This window comes from Neltuma alba, unplaced genomic scaffold (assembly GCF_004799145.2).
Source record: "Neltuma alba isolate B1F8T4 unplaced genomic scaffold, ASM479914v2 tig00012505_pilon, whole genome shotgun sequence".
NCBI classification, from domain to species: domain Eukaryota; kingdom Viridiplantae; phylum Streptophyta; class Magnoliopsida; order Fabales; family Fabaceae; genus Neltuma; species Neltuma alba.
In genome coordinates, this window is record NW_021636973.1 from 431,997 (window position 1) to 441,382 (window position 9,386).

Here is a 9,386-nt window from a genome sequence, read left to right on the forward strand (position 1 = left end):
GATGGTGTTGGGCATTGTCTTCAATGGAGTATGACTTTCATTTTTCTGTCCATATTCGTAGTCGGTGGCAAGCTCTACTTTTATTCGCTTCATGGAATCAAAAAATAGGCACCGTACCTTTTTATTTATGGTAGAAGCAACCACTCTCACCAGCTTTACTGTTAAATTGGGTTAAGAAGTAGATTTAGTTCAAGACACATACAATACACACACATACACACATAGTAGTAGAGCTCAGTTTTAAGTAGTAGATCCTGATTTTTTGGATTTTTCTTCTGAATAATAGGTCATCTTATAAAGATTTCATACACCTTGAGTGGTTGTGCAATGTGCATTAACTGGTTAAACGACTAGATTGTAATAAAGTAGACTAAGTCAACCGCTGGGGTGTTTATTTTTTCCCGTATATACATGAGGAGCAAGGGAAAGGTTCATTATGTACTTGTATGTGCTTTTACTGTTTCTGTCCTAAATTCTGTTTTTCAATTTCAACCAGTAGGTATTATTCTTACACAGTGAAAATTTGTCCAAAAGTGAAGTAGGCTGCTTATAAAAAATTTGCGAATCACACATGCATGGAGAAGATCGCTTTAAGCAATGGAAGCTGCCTCCTTGGTTGGCTCACTAGGAAGTGTTGGCTTGCTATTTCTGTTTCCTTCCTATGAAGTGTTGGCTAGCTATTTTTCATCTTTTTCAAGATGAATCAATGATTGAAATCTGCATTGTGATATGATTCTGCAGATTTTCTTAAAATCTTTTTTTTGGTAGTGACCTTTTTTTTAAAAAAAAAAAAATCTGTATCCATGCTTTCATAATCAAGTTGTTGGATTTCCAGATCTCCGTCTCCATAGATTTCAATATCTATTATTAGCCAGCTCCTTATGTTTAGGACTTGCAAGGGGGAAAAGGTCATTGTAGATGTGCGACAGAAAATCCCTCAATTTTGGGTTCCAATTCGGCTTTGCAGTAAGTATTTGGTGACTATTTCTCCTCTTCAGGATCTAAAAATATTTCAAATCCATAACATGATGTGGTTTTGCAGCTTTATGTTACCTCTGTCATTTTCCGTGGTAAAACTATTTGATTTAACACAAATCACTTATCATGTACAGATGGGGAGATCCCATTGAAGATTTCCAACACAATCCTTAATTTTGGGTGATGTAATTTATTTCCATATTTGACTATTATTTTTTAGTTGACTTTTCCGAGGCAATGATGTCTCTTTGTAAATGATACTACATCCGATCCTAATTATAAGAGCCAGTTGACTAATTTAAGGAGATTAAGGAAGTAAGCTGAGTTAGTTATTTATTCTAAATAGGTATTGTTTTTTCTAAAATATCCTTGCTAATCAAGTGTATTGACTAGAACTTTTATTATTAGAAGAGCTACTTTGGAAAAAAAAAAGTATAAATAGGAGAGACAAAGTAGATTTGGGTCTTATATTTAGGACCAAAATAAAAGTCAAACAGGGTCTTATATTAAGGACCGGAGGTAATACTTTAGATTAGTTGATAAAATTTTATTTCTTATTCAAGTTTTGGATCATAAGTATGTATTTTTCTTAGTCAGGAAGTTCTGTCCAATTAATGGATGCATTTAGTGTTCATTTAAACTTGTGGGTGCAATTAGTTTTGGATCAAACTTGCAAACTCAGTTAACAAACTCAAATCTGATAAGAATGGAAATGAATCAGAGATCTAGTCACCTGGATTTACAAGATCGATTTAAAAAAGTTGCAAAGCACGCGTATGTAATCTTATGATTTAAATGTGTGGAGGCTTCTACAGCGGCGGAAACACAAGTAATATGTCATTTACGTGGGGTCAAATTCAGCACAGTACTGTTTCTTAGCAACCGCATATTTTGTAAATATGTCTTGTGATATGGATTGCACGTGACTTTGCACGTGACTTAGAAAGGCTTATCTCTCCAAATATATGTTGGCTGGCAATTCGAGACTTTTCCTTCAAGTACATAATACCACGCAGATGACAAATTGGGAAACAAAAAACAAAAAGGTAGATATTACATGTTTGATGGATCTATTTTAGATTAATTTGCTTTTGTCTCGGCTGGCAAATGGCTAAGAAAGCTAAAAATATGGTAGCCATTATATATGTTTGTAGACTCAAAGTACAGGACCTGCGAAGACGACCAACGAGTCTACTAAAATATTTGCTATTCCTATACAAAAACAATATCAGCATAGGATATTTGGAGGGAAAGTCTGATATCTCACATCTGTCAGAGATATCTTAGAAGCCACCAAGCATGTTAAAATTGCAAGTTAAATTTACATGTTTTAAATTTTAAGAAAAAACGAAAAGCTGCACTAAATAGTACACAGGACTTCAAAGAAAAGGTTAACTCCATATAAAATTTGAAATTAAAGCATGTGTTTATCATTCTAATATTAAAAAATTTTAGGGGGAGAAGATATTTTTTGGGTATGAGATTAGTCTAATTTAATGCGTAAGCTTATTGGAAGCATACTTCAGGTTTAAACTTTTGATGAGTTGACAGTATCACACAAAACAAAGAATGTATTAGGCCTCGAAAAATTACCTTTTCCATTGTACAAAACTCAAATGAATCATATAGTCTAGACCCATCTAATCGTTTGTTCAAGTCCAATATCACTAGAAGAATGATCTTTCTTGTCGACATGTATTTCTTAGCATCAACAGGTTTTCTTTATTTTACAATATAAAAGGGGTTTAACTTTTAAATTTTAATTCCAACATAGTTTCCTTCATTCTTAAATTAACAACTTATGTCATAAATTAAATAAAAAATATACTCATGCAAATTATTTTGACTTCTACACGATTATCATGCATGAATTATGAGTCTATGCTTAATAGTAGATGATGTGTTTTGTTGAATGTCTGAGCAACATATGAACTCAATAATTAACGTTAGCCGAGCCATTATGTCCATCCAATTTTTTTTTTTTAATTCAGTTTTTGGGACTGTATTTTTAAGTTGTGCAACATATATATGAATGCTAATGTGACTTATAGTGGTCAATGTCGATAAATACTTGTGCGATTTTGATTGTTTGAAAATATATTTTGATACTTATAATTGGTTGATAATTCCAGATAGAAGTTAATGTTTCATCATATGCTGAATATTATTGATTGTACATGAGTTGTAATCATAATCGTAGCATATGTACTATGCCATTTTGTTTTGCTAAATTGTTTTGAAAGTGTTTTAGACGGTTGATTTTAGTGATGTTAATGCAACCCGTGCATCGTGCGGGGGTAAATGCTAGTTTTTGGTAAAAGCTCATCATGAGTATTTTTATACATTTACCCTTAAAAGAATCATATCAAAAAATTTCCCTATGTAAAATCAAGATTCTTAATTGGAATTATCAGAATGGACCCTTTGGGGAACAAACAATAAACGATGGTAGAGTGGTTGGAAAGACATGAAGTATGGATGAGAGAAAAGTGTAAAAGATAGTTTATAGTTGAATATATATTGGAATCCATGAGTTCATCATTAGAAAAGGAGAACAAAAATGAAAAGTAGTGGGAGATTAGTTGATGAGGTATGGTGGCCTGGGACCTTCAGAATTGAAAATCTGACCGGAAAATTGAAGTGAAGGAAAAATATGGGGTCTTTGCAAGAAAATTCTGCCTTGTGAATCCGACACCATCTTTTTGTTCATTGCCCAGCTAGCTTCGTTAGATCCCCCTCAGATACCCAGACAAACATGCAATTTATTTCCTAGTAAAACTGGAATAATATAAAGGAGATGCCTTGTTGACAAACGATAATGGAAAAGTTAAACATATAAACGATTAATATTTAAACTGTTCATTTATAACTTCAAGGCTTGCTTTGCGGTGTTGCAGAATCAAGCTGCTATTATGGGTTGTTTAACTTTCTATCATCCATTCAAACCTAAGCTGCTATCATGGTCCCACACTCGATCTACTGTAATAACAATTTTTTATCCCCCTAAAAAGAGTTAGTGAGTACAGGACACCATGGTACTTTATCAATAACCAAATTTTATTACACATATATTATTTACCAAAAATTTTACTAAATATTTTCTTTGATATTTTTCTATGGACTCAGAAAATAAATACAAAAAATAATTAGAATTGACTCATGCCATTAACTAAGTTGATTGTATAACTATAAACATCTGTTTTCAAATTCATTATCAATGAAAATAATAGAGAGGGTATATATGGTCCAAAATTCATAACTATTGATCTTACATTCGTGGCTTTAGCCAACAGCCTTGGTCGGTATCCACAATCTCTTAGGTCTAAATTTAGATGTAAAACTCCAGCATCAAGGGGTCTTATTGGGGGGGGGGGGGAATTTATTCCGTACCCATGTTCCACTAAACTGAAAACTACTTTAACTCTCAATTTGTATGGAAAGAAAAATTGGAGGAAAAAGAATACCAGGAGTGAAAACTCTAAACATTATTTTTGGAAGCTTACCTTCGTAGTATTCTCTCCCCCTATTTCTCTTCAATCAATCAGAGAAATGCTCTGCTTGTTTAAAGACAGGGAGAGCAAATATTTCTTGTAACAGAAGATATTTAAGCTTCTACTTTTATGAAACACTTCCAACAAAATCAATTTTTGCCATGCAAATAAAATTATTTATGGAAGTTTTTCTCAACAAAATGATATTATGCAGCAAGAATCTTTTCAAAAGCCTGCTTTGCGGTATTGATGTTGCAGAATGAAATTGCTATTGTGGATTGTTTTGTTTAACTTCTCGTTTTCTATTTAGATTTAAACTTGCAATTTACGCTCGCTATCATGTTATATTTCCTAGATCTTAAATATAAAGGTTAGTAAAGAACACTCTTAAATATACAATTCTAGTCCATTTATCTCTAAAATTTATTATTTATTCTCTAAATTATCTCTATTATTATAATTGAGAGGGTCTATACTTCTCTCACTTTTTTTTTCCGGCCAATGGAGGGGGTCTCTCTACAATAGGATAGTTTTACAAATTATTAGAAGTCTTTTACAAAATTAACACGCATTTCTTACAACTAATTGACCTTGTTAATTTTCTTAATCTCTATAGACTAAGTTACATTTAACTTTTATATTTGAACCTGGAAGAATATTTAAAAGAAGATAAATAAATGAAGCTGCAAAAGCGAGCCCAGGTTTAATTTCCTATTTAATCAACTTTTTGTATATTTAAAAAATTTCAGCTCCTCACTTCCCAAACCCCATGATGGCTTGGTGAGAAAGGACACTAAAATTTCGTCCCACTGAAAAGTAGATGGAAACGATGAAAGGTTTTCTTTTTAATTATCCTTTTTCTTTTTTGCATTTGCTTTGGGATGTTTAGGTGAAAACCAAACCATAATTTTATGATATACCAAATAAGTATATGAAAGAAATTTTGTCTCGATTTGTATAAAAGTATTTTTTTAAAATGTTTTTTGAGCAAACCAACCACAATAAGCCTTCACAAAAAAAGGCGGAGAGTGCTTGCTTTTCTCCGTGTCATACCGAAAAGAAGAACGACAAGGAGGAAGCAATTAATTAGTTGACTTCATTATGGCTTTGGGCATTATATATTTTTCATGTATACAAGTTGTCATCCTGCCCTCCACCGTGTGCATTTCAAATTTTGCTTATATTATTGCAGGTAGCATTTAAATAAGAAAAATTCTCTGTCTATCACCCCAAAAAAAAAAAGTTACTCTCTATAAGATCTACAGGGTCCCTGACTAAACAAAGCATTGATTAGGTTAATGAGATTAATAGTGTTAACATTAAGGAACTAAAAATGCAATTTATAAACTTAAAGAACTAAATTAAAATTTAATATAAATTTAGAAGACTAGATGTTTATCCTAACCATGAAATTATTACTATTATAATAGTATAATAAAATGTAATAAATTTTTTTCCGAAAACTAACGTAATTAGGGCCTATTTGGAATCATTTTCATAAGCATCTATAAGAACGCTTTACGCACTATAAAAAATATCAAATTAGTGACGGAATTTAGTGATGAAATTTTCGTCACTAATCAAAATTAGCGACGGATTAATAACATAATTTAATTACCGACGCAATTTTTCTGTCACTAATCCATCGCTAATTGTAAGGATCACAATGATGGATATGAGAGATGTCCACGTCATTGCCACGTGTCATTTGAGTAAATTTCAAAATTCTCATTTGATTATTTATGTAAACCGAAATTTTCTTTATTCGGATGACTTTTTGACGTTTTCATAATTCAAGTCTTATTTTTGTGTCATTTTATTTTTCCAAACTTCAAGTTGAATCATCAACAACAAAAGGAAGTAAAAAAAAAAAAACGAAAACACAAAAAAAACCATCATGTCGGGAAAAGCCTATCAATTTAAACTTTAAAGGTATGTTATTTCCTTCACATCAAGAACCTCCAACACCTTCCTCTTAACTCCAAACACATATGGATCTGCATTAAACTTTGATTTTCTGAGTTTGTTACAACCAAAAACAATCCTAGCTCCCAGGAGAGGCACTTGAACACATTCTTAAACGCAGTTTTCCATAGTTCTTTCAATTTGATTTGCACACCCTGAAAAAAAAAAAATTGCGTTATTATTGCATTTTTCCGATGGTGGGGTCAAACAAGAGAAAAGTAGCTCCACTTACTTTCCTCGTCATAGTATAAGAGTAAAATACACTAATGACTCTCCTATCTTTTATATCAAAATTATAGAAATTTCCTCTTTTTTGAGAATAAATATTAACCCTAATTAAAATTAAAATGTATATACACAGATATCTGTATTTGAGATTTCATTTTCATCTACTTAATTTTATGACAAAGCAAGCTTCATGTTTGGTTGGAAACAGAGAAAACCAACTGTTTATATATTCAATGATTAAACAAAAGCATTTGCAATTATTTTGGGTTTCAATAACTGCATTATAATTTGAATTTGAATTGGGCTTACCCATTTGACGGTTTGTTCAAGATTCTCTTGACTGGACTGGGCCTTATTGGGCTCGTGTGCTACTAACTATTCTCTTAATAAGGCATTATATGGTGTAACTAGAAGTTTATTGTTATGTCAATAGTACCCTTGTATGGTGTAATTATTTTCTTATATTTGGTACCTGATAGTGCCTTGAACGGAATTGTTTCCAATAAAATTATACACGTACCTAGCAAAAAAAAAAACTAGCTTTTTAACAACAAATAATACTTAAATAACAACTATGCATATGAAAATGTACAACTATCAATTTTGACTATGATATAAGATGTGAACATGGAAAATTTACAAGTGATCATAGGTAAAATAATGATTTATGAGGTAATCATAGTTTGAACAATGAGGTAGTTAGCTTGTTGTGTGTTAAAAATGTGATCGAATTTTTTCCCAGTAAAGATTTGTAAAACTGATTGCAGCTAAATACCATTTTTTTAAATATTTCATCCTAATTATCCATACATTATATGCATCTCTATGCATTGCATCGCCTAGTGATTTAAACCAAAAGTTCAAACATAGAACAGAGTCTGTTCTTAAGCGAGCCTCATAAAAGGTAACATTGTTTTCCTCTTTCCAACTATCCATTGTTCAGTTTCGAACTTTTAAATTGTCACTTGTCAGGTTCTTGTTTTAACTTTGAAGTCTCTAAACGGTAGAGGAAAATTGTTTATAATGACTAGACCAAACCACTATTTCTTTCATATTCCGGTAAGTTCCATTTTTTGTGTCTGACTCTTCGTTTCAACTTTCAAGTTTGTGACTTGTGGAATTTGGAAGTTGCGTGCTAGCCTTTCATATTACCCCTGCAAACAGGCAGATGCTACTAAAGTAATCCAAAACGAAAATGTTAAAAAGAGAGAAAGAAAAATTCAATTTTGATATGGAATCATTCCCAATTCCACCCACAAGCAAGTATGATCTTCAAACCATGTGAGATGGAGTGAACTTCAAATATGATTTGCTATTTGATTCATCGGCGCGTTTGTTATGATTATATGGATCTGGCCCTTTCAACAAAATCCTAGCCAAATCAGATCCCCTCTCATTAGAAGTTTCTTAGAGCTTGAAAGAAGAAGCTTCAAGCTATAGTCATTGATAATTACCTAGGGTGTATTTGGATTGGTGGTGATAAAACTGACTTTTACTCCAACTGACTTTTGCAAATGTGAGTTAGAGTAAAAATCAGTTAGTAAAATGTGATTTATGTTTGGATTGGTATTTAGAAGAAGTCAATTTAAAAAGTTAAAACTTGTTTAGATGATTAATAAAAAATTAAGTTTAGTTGTAAAATGACTGAAAAGGATATGAACTTTATTGAATAGTAATGTTTAATATTATATGTTTTTAATATGATCATAGTTAAAAAAAGCCTAAATTTATGATAATACAAAAAAATAGTTTTTTTTTGGTGAAATTATAAAATAAAAATATGTTAGTGAAAAAATTTTGAAAATACATCGTAGATAATTAAATATATATAATGGATAAATAAGAATATAAATTAAGATTCATTAATACGTTTATTTTTGAAGAGAAGGGGGAGAAGAGTCACCGAAGTGTGAGGGAAAAAAGAGTGAGGGAAAAAATAGTAATGGGCAAATCTGGACAGATGGTGTTTTGAATGAGCATTAAATGCTCTCCTAACAGTAAATTAGCTTATAGATGGAAGGCCCAAAAGTCACTCTTCCTTGCTTTAAAACGTAAATGCCATTATGAGACAAAAGTTGGTTGGGCTTTTAGCCTATCCAAACATCTATTACAACTCAAATAAATTATAAACCTCAGTTTCATACATTCGCATGAGCTTTTACAGGTGAAAACGGAAATCCAAACAGCCTCGTAAATGGCTTGAATTGTCAATATCCTAAATTTAATTTATTTTAGAGAAATTCTTAGGTACTCCAAGAATATCACATCCTTTAAACTCTGGCAAATCAAAATTCTACATTTAAGATATGCTTAATCCTATTCTTTACTGAAGGAAACTAGGTAGCCTTCATCAACATATTCTACAGCCTGTCCATGGATGACCTATAGCGCGGCACCATGTTCGTCTGGAAGTTCTGACTTCGCACCTTCAAGGGCCCTCCTACATCCATGTTCAACCTCGAGACCTACCTTTAAGTTGATAAGAAGCAAAATGGGCTTGATTGTAAAATCCAAATTGGTTTTCTTCTCCGTACTTCAATTTGGTTTCTAATTTTTCTTCTTTGAATTGTTTTGAGGGAGATCCCAGTTTTTTAATTTTGAAAAAGATACGAGTATGCCCTAAAGTTTCTTACAATCAGAACAAGCTTTCACTTACCACCCCAATAATAATATTCTTTCACTGTTATCTTGACAGAGTCAATGATAGAAGCCAAAAGAGATGAT